General features: G+C 34.0%; 1 protein-coding gene across 21 annotated transcripts in view; it reads left to right on the forward strand.

Moving 5' to 3' along the window:
* Positions 1-18,397, forward strand: part of ZBTB20 (zinc finger and BTB domain containing 20) — an 805,287-nt gene that overhangs the window by 563,759 nt on the left and 223,131 nt on the right. For 17 of the 21 annotated variants that reach the window (XM_059391916.1, XM_059391918.1, XM_059391915.1 and 14 more), the window contains one exon: positions 4,089-4,188. The exons of the other annotated variants lie outside the window; for them this stretch is intronic. The gene's annotated coding sequence lies outside the window, so the exon portion shown is untranslated. The remainder of the gene's footprint in view (positions 1-4,088; positions 4,189-18,397) is intronic. 21 annotated transcript variants of the gene reach the window in all.

Raw genomic sequence — 18,397 nt, forward strand, 5'->3', positions numbered from 1 at the left:
TTCAAATCTCGGCTACTTAACAGATTTATGGTAACGTATTTAAATTTCTCCAAGTCTTAATTTCCACATGTTAAAAAAAAATGATAATGCATATACCATTGAGTTCATGTGAAGGCTATATTAAACATGTAAATTGTGTAACACAGGTAGTGTCTGGCAAATAGTTATTGACAATAAAATTTTTATTTAGTGAGGACTGTTATCTATTTCCATAACATTGTCTGGTCAGATATACCAAGCTCTGCCTCATTCTACGTCATTACTTCCCATCTGGTCCTTGACATTCCACACTATTTCAGCTTTGACCTACCTCCCCAGATACTGTGGTATTCTCTCTGCTTCAAAACTTCATGCTTCTGTGTTCTTTGAAAAGTCTACCTGTAATTATTCATAAATTCAGTACTAACAGTGTGCAAATATTTTAAATCATAAAAAATACATGGCTTTTAGGAAATACTATTCTTGTTCTTGAACTCTGAAGGTACTCTTCATCTCTGATAATATTGACCCTGAGCCCAATTCATGTTGAGTGAACAAGGTATTATTATTTTATCCCTCTTCCTAAGAGGTTAAAATGACTCACCAAAAGTCACTCCATGATCTCAGATGACGAATCGAATGAATCAGTCTTGAAATCTTGACCTAAAATGGAGACCCTGCCAGGGGTCTCCATTTACTGAGAAAAAGTCAGCCTAGAGAAGATGATCCCCAGTAAATTTTATATTATATTACTTTTTTTTTAACCACATGCTTAAAATGTTTTCTGGATTTGGATTGGCCCTGTGATTACCCACAGAATACAGGGAGAAAGCTGTATAAGTTCCCTTCTCAACAATTAAAGCAGTCCTTGTCACCAAAACTATCATATGTTAGATCACATGTCAGTGTGTGTGACATAGTCAGGCCTTGGCTTCTCAGGATCCACTCATTACAAGTGAATTTATGTGCCTTGAAGCATATGGCCTTGATATATGATCCCGGAGCAAAAGAGCAAGGTATTTCAAGCTGGCCGCAATTTTATTGACTCTCACAGGCTTGCTTTGTAGTCATTCCAATAAACTAGACGAGAAATTTCTGATGCTCCAAGCTATCCAGTCTGCAGGACTCCATTTCATGATTCAGAGTCCAACTAAACAACTCAAGAGTGCTTTTGTGTGACACTGTGACCACAGGAATAAATAATTGCTTAGTAATTCTCTTTGAGGCAGAAAATTCTAAACATGGAGGAACCATTTCCCCTTAATGGGAGCCAGAAATCCTGTAAGTGCTTGAAATGGCATTCACAAGTCTGAATGGTAAACAGATAAAAACAGGAGCGCACCAGTTGCACAAATGACTTGCTTGTCACAAACTTGTCATTGCAGTAATCTAACATTTCTTTCACAGAGCCCGATGGAAAGGATGGAACAAACAGGCCCTGCTGACGTTTTGGCTCTGCTAAGCCTTCCTCGGAGCTAAAGCATCTGCAGCATCTTCCTGTTCTAGACCCTTTATCTGCTGAAGTTAGCTGATACTGTACATGTCAAAGAAATGTTTGACTATTGCATTAACAAGTTGATGACAAGCAAGTTATTCCTGCAACTGAAATACTGCTGCTTTTAGCAGGCTGCCATCTTGACCTTCATCTTCTCCTACAGAAGAACCCTAACAGAACAGAGCACTAGGGAGATACCAGTATTGCTGCCCTAGGCTGTCCAGATAAACAGGGACCACCTGTTTGGAACGTGGGCACCTTGGAATAGGGGACGCACCAGGCAATTCCATTTGGGCTATGGATAAGATTTCCCAGTAAAACATAAACATTGCAAATACATGCAACTGTCCCAAGGATTCTCTTGCTGGAATAAAGGGAGCTGCACAGTAATTCATTTTCTGCTGCACCTCCTTCATTCTCCACACACGTGGGAGGACCCGTATATACTTTATAAAATGTTAATAGCTGGGAAAGTTAATGAAAAGTGTATACCAGCTTCAAACCTCATTTTTGCCAGTTCTTGGAGTTCCTCCCATCAGCAGCCTCTTTCCTAACCTCCTCCTCATTCAGGATAGCATCTGGATCCCTCTACACCTTGTCAGAGCCATGCTCTTGTCCCTGAAAAGTCAGGTAGGTCCATTGGCCTCTTCACAGAAACCTTCGACAGCCCTAAGACTCTACCGCTTCATCTCCAACCTCAGCTGCCAGCAGGGAGTGCTCATACGCTGTGCAACTTCCAATTCTTGCCTTGCTGTTTGAGTAGCCCTCCTCCCTTGGGGACCCACCCTTGGTGTTCCTGGAGTGTGCAGTGTGGTGGGTGCCAGGTTTATCTGCATGCAGAGCTAAGCTGGAGCCTGTAACAGGAGCCTGGCCTGTTGGGCCAGATTATTCTGCCTCCACTGGTGCCATGGGCATATCAGCACTGGGAACAATGGAGACTTCACCCTAGGACTCTGGCCTTTCATAAAGTTGAGCGTCTCTTACTCATCAAGGTGTCAGGTGCCCCGTATTTTTTTTAGACCCTCGGTTAAAGGTTCATTGATATTGTCTTGTCTGGCTTAAATATTGACGAGAAAACCTTGCATTCTCAGACTTATTTTCTGCTGTTGCCTCAGGTGCTTTCATTTTTAAAAAGTCTTGTGTAAAAATCGTTATCATAGTTTAGCCGTGAGAACCCATATTTCTTGCCAAAGTAGTGACGGGACTTACCTTGCTTTTCGATTTGGCAAACTGACCACAGTACTGTCTCCCAGATGAAATGCTCTACTCCCATCCCAAATATCTCACCCTGCAATCTATACCTCCGCTTTGTTACCTCAGAAGACAGGTGGGAAGGGTATGAGAGAGGGTCCTGTGTTTTCCACAGTTAAGGATATTACCCCTGGAAAAGGAGGTGAAGGTAGTTTGAGGCAGGGCACTTATATTTTCTGTAAAAGAACACATGTAAATGAACTATTTGAAATTTAAATGGAGTTCTAGTGACTTTTTCTTTCTTTTTAAAGTTCTTGATAGGATTTCTGTAATGATTTTGCGTTTTATATTTTTAATAGAACTTAAATGGCAAAGAAATAATATGCTATTTTTAATTCAGGAAAAAATAAAAGTCTTTTTTTTTTTTTTATGGGAACTCTCTTTTTAAATACGCATTAGGGAATAGATAATGGCACCAATAATAAAAAAATGTTCTCTCTTACTAGTCTGAGGGATAGCTGATTAGTGTGTGTGTATGTGTTTTTAGTATGTATTTACTTACATGATTGTCTATTTATTTTAATAAATGAAGGAAAAGAGAAAAAAATTCTAATGCTAGAGTAATTTCATTAGATTCGTAGGGTTTTAGGGCTGGAAAGGAGCTTGATGATAGTTGATGACTTTGTATCACACTCAGGCTTAATATGTGGATACAGAGACCCAAAGATGTTTAATAACATAACAAAGATAAACAAGTTTGTGGCAGAGCTGGGCCTCAAAATTTCTTTCAAAGAAACAGTCTCATTTGAATAACTTACATTGATGTACTTAAGTCTAATAGGGCATTTGTTTTTGGAGTAATGGGGGTTGCTTCCTGACTAAGCCAGTTTAGGGATATATGTGTTTGAATAGTTTGAAGACATTTATTCCTAAGCCGTATTTTATCTGAGTCTCATAAGGAACCATTACAATTTCAATTAAGATTTTTCTCTTATAAAATTTGAAAGAAACACTTTCCCCATTCCCATTTTGGCACCTGAAAACATATATTTTTAAATGGGTCTGTTCCTTTAGTAAGTATTCATTTAAGTAGGTCATATTCTAACATTCTTGGAGATAAAAAATCTTTTATCAGATTAAAAGAAATCTGGTTTTTATTCCCACCTTTAGCCATTTTCTAGTTGGTCCTTGTCAGTTTCAACAAAACACTGATTAAGTTAAAACATCAATGTTTTTGTTCGTCTTGGCTCTTAGTTTAGCACAAGGGGAAAATAAAAAATGCATTTACCTTTTTGCAGCCATGATAATTATATACTCTATTTTTCATTTATGCAAAACTTTATTTTTGAGGGTTTTCTTTTTGTTTCATTTCTCCGTTTTTGCATTTTCCAAACATCTGTACCGTGGCTGGTGGCGAGAGTAGCAGTGGCTGGCACTTTTCCTCCACGCTTTGAGAGAAAGAGAATTGGCTGGAATAAAACCTTGCCTTCCATATGGTCGACTTGAAATACAGCATTGAAAAGGTATCGTCTCTTTTTTCTTTTCTGAAACCAGAGGTGAAACGCACGAGCAAATAGCAGTGTTGATGCCAAAGCACCTGTTGATTCATATCAAAAAAGTCCTTGGCAAGGCACCCCCAGCTTCATCTTTTGAAAACCTGACTAGATGATCTCTGTGCATTGGTAGCATCATATCAACAACATATGCTGCTGGTCACTCACTTCAGAAAGCCTAGATTCTACATGTAGTCAGGAGCTGAATGGAAAGTTTTGCTTTTGCTTTGACAAAACACTTTGTAAGTATGTTTGGCTGTGAAGTGTTTGCTGATTCCTGAAGTCCTGAGATCTATTGTCAAGGACAGTGAAAAGAAGGTGACACTAGAGCTTTCTTTCACCTTGATTAATTCTAGTAAGGAAAAGCAGTAGTTTGTCTTATCAATTGTTTTAAACTAAAATACTTCAGGCCCATAAAAATATAAAGAATAATGTGAACGCACAAGAATCCACACCCAAATTAAACAAATATTTGGCACACTTATTTCTAAACCTGTTTTTTTATCTATTATTATTCTAAGTTACAGAAAATGATATACACAAATTAAGTATATAGCTCAATGAGCTTTTATGTAAGTATATATCCATGTGACAATACCCAATCCAAGATACACAACAGTCACCATACCTAGGAAGAGTCCCTTGTGCTTTCTTGAGTGTGATATTCTCCAAACCTTTAACAAAAAATTTTTTTTAAAAAAAGCAAAAGTATTCTGACCTCTGTCATTATGAACTAGTTTTACACAAGCCATAAGCCATTGTATGGCTTCTATAAAGTGTATTCTACTGTAGAAATTTGTTGAGTCTCTCATTGTTAGATGCTATTTTTTGTATTTCCCAATCACAGCTAATACTGCAGTTAACATTTTTATACATGTGTTTACATGTAGGAGGAATTGCCTAACTATAAGAAATGTGCATTTTCAATTTCACTAGGAATGTAAAATTTCTCTCCAAAGTGGTAGTAGCAATTTATATTCTCATTAGCCATCTGTGAGAACTTCTCCACATACTTCATAACATTTGGGATGGCTAGACTTAAATTTTTTGTCAATTTGATAGGTATTAAATAATATCTCATTTTAAAAAAATTTTTTTTTTACTTATAAACCATTGGATTTCTTTTGTGTGTTGCCTGTTTGTATATTTACCCATCATTCTTTTAGGTTATTTGCTTTGCTGTTGTTATTTGGAGCAGTTTAGGTTTTGGTTTTGATTTTGGTTGTAGTATTCTGGATTCTCGTTCTTTGGGCAATAGGGCTTACAAATATATTTTCCTAATCTATGTCTATTTACAAATATATTTTCCTAATCTGTGTAGCTTATTTTGGAAAAGTTTCCAATTTTAAAGCACTTAAGTTATTGATATTTTAATTTTTATGGTTTGTGCTGGGGCATCTGACTGACTCAGTAGAGAATGCAAGTCTCGATCTCGGGGTTCAAGCCCCATGCTGTGTATGAAACCTACATTTTAAAAATAATATATTATATATATGATGTATATAGTGCTTTTTTGTCATTTAGAAATCCTTCCATATGACATATGGAATCAATAAATGAACGCTTCCATATGACAACCTTCTTTTATTTTCTTCATTCCTTTATTTTCTTCTAACAATTTAGAAGTTTGGCCTTTTACATTTAAATCTCTGAACTTCTTGGCATTTATTTTTGTATGTGATATCTTACATGTACCCTATTTTATTCTTTTTCCATGGATAACCCTGTTAATCCCAGCACCATTTAACAAGTTAGCCATTCTTACTCACTAATTTACAATGCCATCTCTTGCCTACATTAATTTTTTTTTCAGGATCTTTATTTCAACCAATAAACTATTTCCCTATTCTCGTGCTAACACCACAGTGCCTCAGTTATCGTAACTTTATAGTATTCTTGCTATCTGGTAAGACAAATCTCTCTATATTGTTCTTTAAAATTCTCTTGGCTCCCTTGCCTTTTGCTATTCAGGATAAATTTAGGATTAGTTGGTCAAGTTTTACAAAAGTCTTGCTGAATTTTATTTGCAATTATATCAACTTCAGAGAATAATCTGGGGGAGAATTGACATTTTTATAAAATTATGTCTTTCTACCCATTAACAGACTATATTCCTCTACTAAATCAGATCTTCCTTCATATTCTTTAGTAATGTTTTATAAGTTTTACCATAAAGGTCTTGCTAGAACCTATTTTGTTAGATTTCTTCTCATATTACTTAGATTTTTGTTCTTTTATGTATAGAGTCTGTTTTCTGGTTCATTGTTTATTAGTCATTATTGGTGTATATTTTGCAACTTTGCTGAACTTTTTTATTAGTTCTAATAACTAAACTGAAAATTCTCTTAGATATTTTTACACAGGCATGTATATCTGTAAGTACTGACAGCTTTTCTCTTAAATTCTGATTCTTAAGTGTTCAATTTCTTTTTCCTGTCATATTGCATGACTGAGGCCTCTATAGAGTACTGATTAAAGCAATGATATTGTGAATATCTGTTCTGTTTCTTACTTTAATGGTAATTTAGAGAATAAATTGAAATTATTGAGTTGAGAAAGTTTCCAGCATCTATAGTTTGCAGTGCATTTTTAATCAGGAATACTAGACAAATTCTATCCAGTGCATTTTCTACATCAATAATATGATAAAATTACCCATTAATATGGTACTATATTATAGGATATTAATATATTTCCAGATACTAAACATTTCTTACATTCCTAGAAAAAAACTTTACTTGGGGCTGATGTGTTTTTTAACCTACTGTTGAGTTTAATTTGCTGGTATTTTATGTAATATGTTTGTACAAGGAGATTAGTCTTTAATTTTCCTTTCTTAAACTGTTACTGTAGAGTTTTGATGTCATGGTGATATTAGCCACATAAAATAAGTTGAGCAACTTTCATTTCTTTCTTTTTTTTCCCCTCTGTTTCTGAAATAGTAGTCATATTAATAGGGATTACCTACTCTGAAAGTGTTGTAAAACTTGCCTGAAAAATCATCTGGACCTGGTATTTTCTGTCCATAGTGGGAAGGTAGAGTAGGGTGGACTTATGATTATCAATTCAATTTCTTCCATGGTTATTGGTTATTCAAGTGTTCTATTTCATCTTAAGTCAATTTTAATAAGTTTTTTTAAGATACACAATTAACAGTTAATCTACAGTTTCAAACTTCTTTGCATAAAATTGTTCATAATGCTCTCATGATTTTTAATTTTATTTTTAATATGCCCCCTCTTATTCCTAATATTAAATATCTGAGCCTTTTTCCTTACTCATTGTTAGACATTTTTCTGTTTCACTTTTTTTTTTAAAACCTGTCTTTTTGGAACTAGAGGGTATCATGCTTAGCGAAATAAGTCCATTGGAGAAAGACAACTATCATATGATCTCCCTGATATGAGGAAGTAGAGATGCAACATGGGGGATTAGGGGGGTAGGAGAAGAATGAATGAAACAAAATGGGATTGGGAGGGAGACAAACCATAAGTGACTCTTAATCTCACAAAACAAACTGAGGGCTGCTGGGGGGAGGGTGTTTGGAGGAGGGGGGTGGGGTTATGGACATTGGGGAGGGTATGTGCTATGGTGAGTGCTGTGAAGTGTGTAAACCTGGCGATTCACAGACCTGTACCCCTGGGGATAAAAATACATGATATTTTTATTTTAAAAAAAATAAAATAAAACCTGTCTTTTATTTTATCTACAGTATTGTGTCTTTGTATTAAGTATCATTACTTTGTGCTTTTATCAAGATTATTTTCTTCAGTCTACTTTCTTAATGGTTTACACCATTTTTCTTTCTCTAGATTCTTGTGTTAAATTATTACTCATTTAATTTCAATGCTTTTTCTTATTTTCAAAGATGAATTTTACTCTCTAAGTTTTCTTCCAAGTTTTTCATTAGCTGCATAGCTGGTTTTAGTATGTAGTTTTGTTCAATTTTAAATATTTTGCAATGTCTGTTTGATTTATTTTTAACCCTTGGGTTAAAGTGTATGTTTTTACTTTCTAAACTTAAACTTACTCTATTTTTATTATTGATCCAGAGTTTAATTGCATTATAATGAGAGGATGTGTTTTATATGAGTTCAATTAAAAATTTTTTGTGACCTGGACATGGATTTTCCTGCTGACTTGAAATTTGTAGGTGGCTTATCTATTTCTCTAGTACTCATATTAAAGTTTTATATGTATACCTAACTATATATTTTTCTAATAAAAAACAATCCACCTGGGCGCCTGGGTGGCTCAGTGGGTTAAAGCCTCTGCCTTCGGCTCAGGTCATGATCCCAGGATCCTTGGATCGAGTCCCACATCGGGCTCTCAGCTCAGCAGGGAGCCTGCTTCCTCCTCTCTCTCTCTGCCTGACTCTACCTACTTGTGATTTCTGTCAAATAAATAAATAAAATCTTTTAAAAAAAAAAAATCCACCTTCTAGTATTTCTGGCATTCTCCTTAATGTAAAAAAGATGCCTAGCATGTTTTATCTACTAATTATCAATCTGTTCTAATTATTGAATGGAGTTTTAGTTTTACATATTTGCTTTAAACATAGACAAAAGTGGTTATCAGTGATTTTTATAGTTAATGCCTAATTATATTTACTCATATATTTCAGCTATTGCTATGTCCACCATTATTCTTGGATGATATGACTTCCTTTCTGGGTTTACTTTTCTTCTTGTTGAATTACATCTTTTAGTAAATCTTTTGGGAGAACCTTGGAGAGTATACTCTTTTTATATATCTAAAAATGTTTTTATTTTATCATTTATCTTAAATAGCAATTTATCTGGGTATTTTTGCTCAGCAGTTGAGGATTTTAATCAATTAATCTTACACAATTGTTCTTCAACTATCATTACTTAAGAGGAATCTGCTATCAATCTAGTTTTCATCTCTTTGTAGTAGTCTGCTTTTTCTCCCTGGTGACTTTTAAAAGTTTTTCTATATCCTTGATGTCTAATAGTTTCTCTCAAATGTGTCTAGATATGGATTTATTTTGAATTATCAGTCAGGAACTCAGGGTATACTTTCTAACCTCAGGACTCTAATGCTCGAAAATTCTGTTACTATCTTTTCCTTTATTGTTTCTTTCTTTGTTATTACCTCCATTTTCTTCAGGGATTTTTATAAGACATATATTGGTGTTTCCTAGTCAATTTACATATTTCAATTGCTCTTTTGTTTTCTAAAGACATATTTTACTTTCTGTGATTTTTTTGAGTGCACTCCTTAGTATTACCTTCCAAGTCACTAATACTCTCCTTGAAATTGCCCAATCTTAAATTATCCTATTGCATTTTTAATCTCATTGAACATATTTTTCATTTTTAAGATTTCAGATGGGTTCTTCATTCACCTATTCTTATCTTACTACTCTCTATTGTTATTTAATAATTTCTTATTCTTTTATGGGTATGATCTTTTTGTCTCTGAGCATTACAAACAGATTCATGTTGAGGTCATTGTCAGACAATTTTATAAAATCAAATTCACCTGTAGTGAATGTTCTAATTAGTAATTTTATTAGTCACTCTTCTTATCATTAGATTTCTTGCTATGTTTTAGAATTTTGTTTTGCAGGTTAATGTGGGTCATAAGGCTTTTTTTTTTTTTTTTTTAACTTGTCTCTTGGGTTTTTTTCTTCCTTTTTTTTTCTTTGTGCATACCTCCTTGACTAGTGGCTTTGCTGTTACCTCTATTGGGATTCCTGGGTTCCTAGTCCCAATCCAAATTTTGTAGTGGTAGCTTCAGATTTTCTCTTTAAGGGTACTTGATCATGAATCTATGTCTTTATCCTTCCATCTCTCAGTGCCTGCAGGTCTATAAGCTATTGCCCCAGGCAGCAGTTGGCCAAATTTATTGCAGCCTCTTGCTGAAGTAGTGAGCCAGGCTCAGGTCCACCATTTCATATGGAGCCTTTTGGCTTCATTACTTCCAGCCACCTCTCTGTGTTTCTGGGTCCAGATTGAGCAGGCTTATAGCTTCAGCCCCCTTTGCTATCCTTAGTTTCTTTGTAAAGATTGTCACTTTCTTTTTTAAATTTCACTCTGCTTCAGTTTTCTCATTTTATACTGTATCAGTTTTTTTAGTTAACAGTATATCTTAAGTGACGCTCCTTTGTATTTCACCTCTCTTTTATTTAGGTATATCATTTTAAAACAAATACTATAAGTAACACTTATGATTGAATGTTTAGGTGGACTGGACACTGAACTTCATAGATATGATCTTATTCTGTCCTCTCTATAATCAGTTATTTTTATTCCCACTGTATAAACTAGGAAATTGAAGCAAATAAGCTAAATAAACTCCTCCATAGGAAAGAAGTTATAACTATTAAATGGCAGGAGTAAGATTTGAACTCAAGTTTCTCTACTACCAAAACTAGTGCTCTTAAAATACTACTCTATGTTTAGATATTGTATTTAAAAAAAAAAAAAAAAAAAAACTCTGCAATGGCATTTCTGTTTTATTTTTAATAAATTAACTATTATTTATTCTTGTAAAAATTTATCTGGCCCTACCTCAGAAATTTCATTGTATATTATCTGTGTTTTTATAGATCCTTGGTCATGTCTCTATCCCCCTCTTTTTTTCTCTACCTCTCTCTCTTTTCTTCCTCTTTTGATATATGATGGTTCTAACTGTTATTAATCTCGTAAATTTAGAAATCATAAGGTATAGTTTATTCTTCAAATAATGATTACTATTATTTTTAAAAATCCAGTCCTGTTTTCTTTAATTATCATCATTAATTATGTATGTATTAAGTATGCTGTATGAAATGAGAAATTTAGGTTGCCATTTCTTCATTTCTCCTCCTGTTCAGTTTCCCTTTTTTGTTATAATACATTAGGTCAGTTATAGATTATTGTTAGTTTTATAATACAGCTATAAGAGAGGATAATCACAAAAAGTTAAACCACTTATTTGGGTAGTAGAGAGCTTCTAACACAAAGTAGGTACTTAGTAAATATGTGCTGTGAAAAGAATGTACCTGTTTTCTGTATACACAAATGCATACAGAGAAAGAAAATATAGTTGAAATGTCATTAAAGTCTCCCTCTCCTGCTAGATGACCCACCTATTCATTTAAACTTTCAATTTTATAAACTGTTGGGCCACTGTACGATTTAATATATACTCTTTCTTCCAGTTCTTTTGTTAGGCAAGCATATGCCTTTGTTTGGTTCACAAAGAATCAACCCTTTGTAATCAATGTGCTTCTATCCAAGTTAGTCCCACTTATAGCTACTTTCATCTTTGCCCTTACAAATAATAAATATATCTGGCAACTCCCACTCCCACATCAGCAACTACCCTTAAGTTTTCATTTGCCAAATACTGTGTGATTCTTGAAATGAAATAGTGATTAGATATCAATAATTGCATCATATTCAATTGCTAATAGCCTGTGTTCTTCCAGAATACTTCATGTTGTTTACTCTTTAAATGGGAGAATTTTGAAGTAGTTCTTATTGCTTTATTTTTTAAGGATAGTTCTTAAAATCCCCAATTATAGTCAAAGGAAATTCATTACAGAAGATGGTAAGAAAATTGGATTTCCTTTGAATACCACTAGATATTAACAAGAAACTTAATGATGATCTGTAACATGCTAAAAAAAATATGATGCTTCTATTGTAGCATAGTAGATTAAATAAAACAATGTAGATTAACAAGAAAAAAAGCAAACTAGTATAAACTGGGTCATTGCTGATGTGCAAATTTTATGGAAATTTTAATGGCATATTTGATAAATTTATAAGAAGTGCATATTTGTATTTATAAGAACACTCAAGTTTCCTATGTGGCATGATTTTAACAATCTTTTCTATGTAAGAACGGATTGAAATTTAAACTGCCTTCCTAGCTGTTTCTATTCTTTAAATTGTAAAAATGATTTTTATTATTCTCTATTTAAAAGTCACTGAACTGGGAATCAGGAGACTTGGTTTCTGATCCCAGTTCTGTCACTTAACTAGTTCTATTCTCTTGAGTAATTTATTGAACACTTTGAGTCAGTTTATTTATAAATATAAAGAGTTGGACTTGATGCTCTGAAAAGCCCCTTCAATTTTCATGTCTAGTATTCAGCATTGTATCTGTCTGTATCTCTCTCTAATATATATAAATGTCCACATATAAAAACTTAACTGCATATAGGCTCCATACATCAACAACCGAGGTTATTCAACAGAATTCATAAGGAAATATCCAAGAATGGGATTAATTTTCTTCTGAATAAGGCAGTTGCATTTAGTTGATAGATAAATAACTGGGACTTTGGTAGGTTATTGATCTGGATAAAAGCATGATATTTTCAAAAGTACTGTTAGATAGCAGTGTATAGAATGAATCAGAATGGAAGAAATTTGGAATAAAGATAGGCAGAATGATGCCATGGTTCAGGATGAGATAAGGAGAGTCCAGAATGTAGTGATAGCATCAGAGATGGAGTGGAAGCAAAAAATATGAAGATATTGAGATAAATATTTGGTAAAAAATATAAAAAGATTATGAAAAGAAAAATCACAAAAGAGGAAATACAAATGTCGAACAAACATATTAAGAAGTATAACTCACTAGCATTTTAAGACATTATTTATGACAATAATACTTCTCAATGCTAGCACATGTGCAGTTAAACTGGCACTCATATAGTGATGGTGGGGATATGTATTGACATGAAATTCCACAAAATAAAATGGCATTATATTGTCAAGAAACTTTCTTTAAAAATGTATCTTTTTGACTCAGTAATTTTACTTCTAGAAATCTATCAGGAATAGAAACTCTAGACTGAGATTGATGTATAAAGATGTTCATTACAATGTCATTTACAAAAGTGGAAAAAGATTTAAAAAATCCTAAATATTTCATTGGAAAAATTATTAAACAAATTATGGGACATCCATAGATATCATTGCATATATACCATTGCACATTATTACATATCATTACATATCATTCTGTTCATGAACTAATGTAACAGAAAGTATCTCATCCAAAAGAAACTTGTACCCCTAACATTATCCTAAATTTAAAAACTGAAAGTATATGATTACAATCAAAGGAAATATATTAAAATGTGAACATCTGTAGGATGAAATTAAGTGATATTTTATTTCTTCTTTTTCTTAAACTTTTGAAATGTTCTAAAAATACTATAATAATTAGAAACATAAAAATTTTAAGCAAATAATTTAAATAATATTAAAAGTAAATAATTTAAATAATATTAATTCCAAATTTCATGCTAATTCAATTTAAGAGGTGAATACATGTTTATTATTTATCTCCCCTTAATGGAATTAAAATGTTTTGCTTTTCTAATTTATTAAGCTTTTGAAATGTCTGTGATACAGATTTTTGGAATCATTATCATATAGAATATGATATGGCATGTATTTTCTGAATCAGACCACATTGTTTCTATTGCCCAGTGCTTCTCAGAATCTCTGGTTTTTTGCCTGTTTGGTTGGTTTTTTTGGAACCTTGTACATTTGCCTCGAGTTATCATGACATTCTAGAACTCATCTTCTTTAGTCTGTCAGTCGGTTCTGACATTAATGTACTCAAAGCACATGCACGTGTATATGAGATTATCATAAAAGAAGTCTTTTATTGTTTATTTTATATTTTCAATTGTTTTTAACTTCTAAATTCTAAATTTCTCATCTTGTAAAAACCTCATAATCCAGTAATAATAGTATTTTGAGTAATTGAAACACGTGAAAATGGAGTAAAGGACACAGCCATTATGTCAGCATAAAGTCACTTTTTGTGGTAGAATAAACTGCTGGTGATAAAATTTATCAGACACCCCTCTCAAGAATAGAATCTTGGCTATGTGTAAGAATGAATAAACGTAACAACTTACTTGGCTCTGTACACAAAACTTAGCCAAAAAAGAAGCCAGTTAGGTGCCAGAAAGAATGAACCAGATAAAGTTTTATTGGCTCAAAATACACAAGTAACTTTGTCCACTCCTTTTCTAACAAAACTGTTTAAGTAAAAATATAACCTTTTTTAAAATCTAAACTCTTTACACCAGCCAATGGCAAAGTACTGAAGTAACTAAACATTTCCAGACTGCACCCTCTTTCCCTTCTGCCGGGAAAATGAACCACTTTCTCTCCACTCAGGCCTCCACTGACTACAAGTTAATCCAGAACTATTTATACTCAAGCTCATCTCATTTTCAGATCGGTAATTCCAGTGAAGGTAGAAGTTATGTCCTACTTATCTTTGTTACCTCAGGTTCTGGCAAAGTGCATGTTGTTGAATGAACTAATGAAAGATTAGCACCTTACTTTTGATGACTTTAGTATCTGTAAAGATAAATGAAGGAAACATTAACTTGGTTTCAGATGTTCGCACCCTAAGTATTATTACGTAACCAGTCTAACTAGCATCTAGACAAGTTCCTTTACAATAGGAAACGTCTTTCAAGAACATATTTTTCGTGGAACCTGGTTAAGTGATCAGTTAAGGGGCCGATTCTTGATCTCAGGGTCCTAGGATAGAGTCCCACATCAGGCTTCAAGCTTGGTAGGGAGTCTCCTTAAAAATTTCTCTCTCTCTCTCTCTCTCTCTCTCAAATAAATGAGCAAATCTTTAAAAAATGTATAATTTTTGCAAGGCACAAGGCTAAGAATTAAAGTAGTGTAGTTCTTAAGAGCTCTTGCAGTGTCTAGTATGAAACCCACAATAAGCTTCTCAATCTCTGAATTTCAGTTTCTTCATCTAAAAGAGGGGAAGAGCAATAATGCTTACTTCATAGTCCTTGTGCTGGAGAGTAGATGAGATCTTGCATATCAGAGAGCATCATGCCTGGCTAAGCCCTTGGGCTATTATTACTAGAATTAATTCCTCCCAGGACAGCTGGTTGTACTTGCACATGAAACTTGGCAACTGGGACAGAGGGTAGGTGTACCAGCAGGGCTCACACTGGATATAGAATCAGAGAGCTTAAGTGCATATGCCAGTGTGTTTCAGGCTTTAGAGCCGAGGAATTACTTGGGAAGCTATTATAAAAGGTAGATCTTTGAGTTCCACCTTGACATACTAATTCAGTTAATTTGCTCTGGGGTGTAACCTTGGTATACGTCTTTTTAACACCCTCCTCAAGTGATTCTGGTGTAGCTGGTCCCCGACCAAACTCTAGGTAAACCTGCCATCATGACTCCATCCCAGTCTCAGTTGCATGTCACCTCCAGCCCTATGGCATCATTCCCCAGGACTTACCCTACTGACTACTTATGTGGGTTTGCTACCCCCACTCCTTTGTCCTACCCCATAGAAAGCAGAAGAGAAGAATAGGAAAGACAAACTCAATCAGGAAAACTTAAGTAGCTGCAATAAATTATTTGTTATTTTGTATTAGTTAGACTAATGGTCTTTTGCATTAGTCCAAAACTGAGCTGACTCGACAGGTAAGCTTGAACTTTAGAACAGTAGTTTTCCTCCAATAACTGTAAAATGATTGGCCATAGTGAGGTTTACCTCCTGATTTTCTTGTGGAATTGTTACCTATAGAACTTAGATGAATAAGCACAAATGAAGTGCAAAGTGTTAAATGCATGCTTTGATTTAGTCAATGCATTTGCACATTGAAGTAATTAGGATGTATTTAAAAGTATTCTGCTTGCAATACTTTGTTCTCCATTTCCTACAAATCAAATTAGTGAGGGTAGATTTGATTTTGACATCATTTTGAAAATATTTTCTTTTTCTTTTTTAAATTTTCTGAGTATTACATTTTTACAAAGTTCAAAACACAACCAACTGTGACTAAATTCATAAAAACAAAACAAAAAGTCCAAAGTGCAGGAAAATGAAAAACAGCACAGAGTAATATGCAGTAGAACAACATAAACCATACCTCACAAATATAGTTGTAATAATACACCTTATCCATGTCTGATCAATTAACAACAAATACATATTCCGATAGCAAATAGCTCATTCCTTTCCTTTGATTGAAAGCCCCAAATTTAATTATTCATCTCAGTCCAAATAAATATGAAAAGGTAGCCAGACCTTCTAAGAAAAACCTTAACCATCTCCTATTTTCATTGTAGTATTTGTAATGCAGTGAATGATTGTGAAGAAAGACTATAAAGGCTGTTTTCCTTATTTGCTAATAAAGCATTCAAGCAAGATTTTTTTTTTAATAATGTTAGACTTTGTAGAACCAAGAAATGCTTGTGGAAACAAATTATTTCACCTCCCTGAGCCTCAGTTTTCATATCTGTAAAGTGAGGGTAATAATATCTACAATGCAGCATCACTTTCTTAACATAAAGTAGTGTATTGGAAATGTCTGGAATTTAATATGTATTTAACAAATGGAAGTTAATATTATTAATTCAGGAAAGAAAATTTGAAGGGATAAGATCCCTGAATCTGCCGAGGAAAAAAGACCAAAGAAAAATATTCTGTGTTCTCACTTTCTCAGAGGCTATTTACAGGAGTCTCAGATTTTATCCCAGAATTTTATCTGCAGAAGAGATAGTTTTACCTTTATAATTTTCTTGCCACCCAAATTGTTGTCCTTAATGTAAATCAGTGACCTCAAAACACATGTTGAGAAATACCATTTATACCTTCGAAGTGCATATTTGAATGACTATAATTTTCTAATACAAATTATTATCATATTCTTTTATTGAAGGTAAACAGTACTTTGGACTGGGTGCAGATTACATAAATCCAATTCCTCTTATTTTTTCTATACTAACCTTGTAGTTTAAGAAATATATGTGTTTATGCATAGAAATGAAGGAGAGAGAAAAATGGACAAGAATAGTAGATTCATTTGTGCTTCATAGGAAGCAGGGAAGCTATCTTGTTTGATTCTATCATCAGTGACTAGCTCTATTTCATATATAGAAAATGCTCAATGAATGATTGTTGATTTAATACATGGGGAGAAACAAAATGCTAAGAAAATATCTGTATAGCATAAAGGGGCCAGCTCAAAAGTATGTATGCAAATAGTAAGCAGAGAACTTAAAACTTACTTATGAGTGTCAACACTCCTTTAGCTAGGAGGGCTCCATGTGGAACTACTCTTGGCCATTTTTATTCAGAACCTCTAATTTTGGCTGGAGAAAGCAGAAAAACCAGAAGAGCCCATTGATTCTTAATCAGAAAGCCATGACATGACTTTCATAGAGCTGCAAGGAATCATAGAAATTTGCTAGTATAGGGTCCTCATTTCCCAGCTGAAGGAAATGAATGATTTCCCCAAAGTTGATTGGTACTCCAACGTCAGTTTCCTGATTCTGGTCCAGTTCAGTTCATATATTGTACCAGGTTGCCTTTGTGTTAGCAGAGTTCCCCTGGGGTTCCCATATATCTACAGTGGCTTCTCATCTTTTGACCAAGACAGTGCAGTGGAGTATCTAGCAGTGCCTCTGATTAGAATCTTCTCACCTTGTCTGGTATTTTCCTTAGATCCTAAGAGGCTTCAATAAAGAAATTCTTTCTTTGACTCTTAAATTCACTTTTTTTTAAACAAGTAATAATCTATATTAAATTATAATTAACCACAGAAAGTTCAAACTACTTTAGCTTCTTTCAAATGATTATTAATTGGAGCCAAAAGGAATGGAGAAAAAAAGAACCATTATGATTTGACTGGAGGAAGAGAAAGAAGAGTTCTGTCCTTGAGATACTACTTAGGCCAAGGCAGGGCTGGGTAGGCTGTGACAGGGGGATCCAGAGTACCCAGAAAGTCACCAAGAGATTTGAATCTCAGAGAAGAGGGAAAAGAAGAAGAGGTGAAGGGATAGAGGGAAGAAGTGAAAGGGGAGTGGGTGCTACAAGTAGATGTTGTAATTTGGGCTTTTGCTTCAGTATTTACTGTATTTGTTACCCTTATGCTGAGGGGGAAGGAAACCTTGGGTTCAGGTCAGTTGTCCTGTTATAATTTATATTGCTACTGTCAAGCAAGAACTAGAATTCCTTGAACCAAGTATTAACAACATCCATGAAAGAAGAAATAAAGCATTTAATAGGTATATATCTTCCCCTTCCACCTAAAGAATGGAGGAAGTGTTGATGGGCTGTTGATGGGGAGTTAAGCTGGCATACCAGGAATTTTTATAAATGGTTTTCCCATGCTCCATTGAATCTGTGGCTGAGACTTTAGTTGTAT

This window comes from Mustela nigripes, chromosome 2, assembly GCF_022355385.1.
Source record: "Mustela nigripes isolate SB6536 chromosome 2, MUSNIG.SB6536, whole genome shotgun sequence".
Classification (NCBI taxonomy): Eukaryota; Metazoa; Chordata; class Mammalia; order Carnivora; family Mustelidae; genus Mustela; species Mustela nigripes.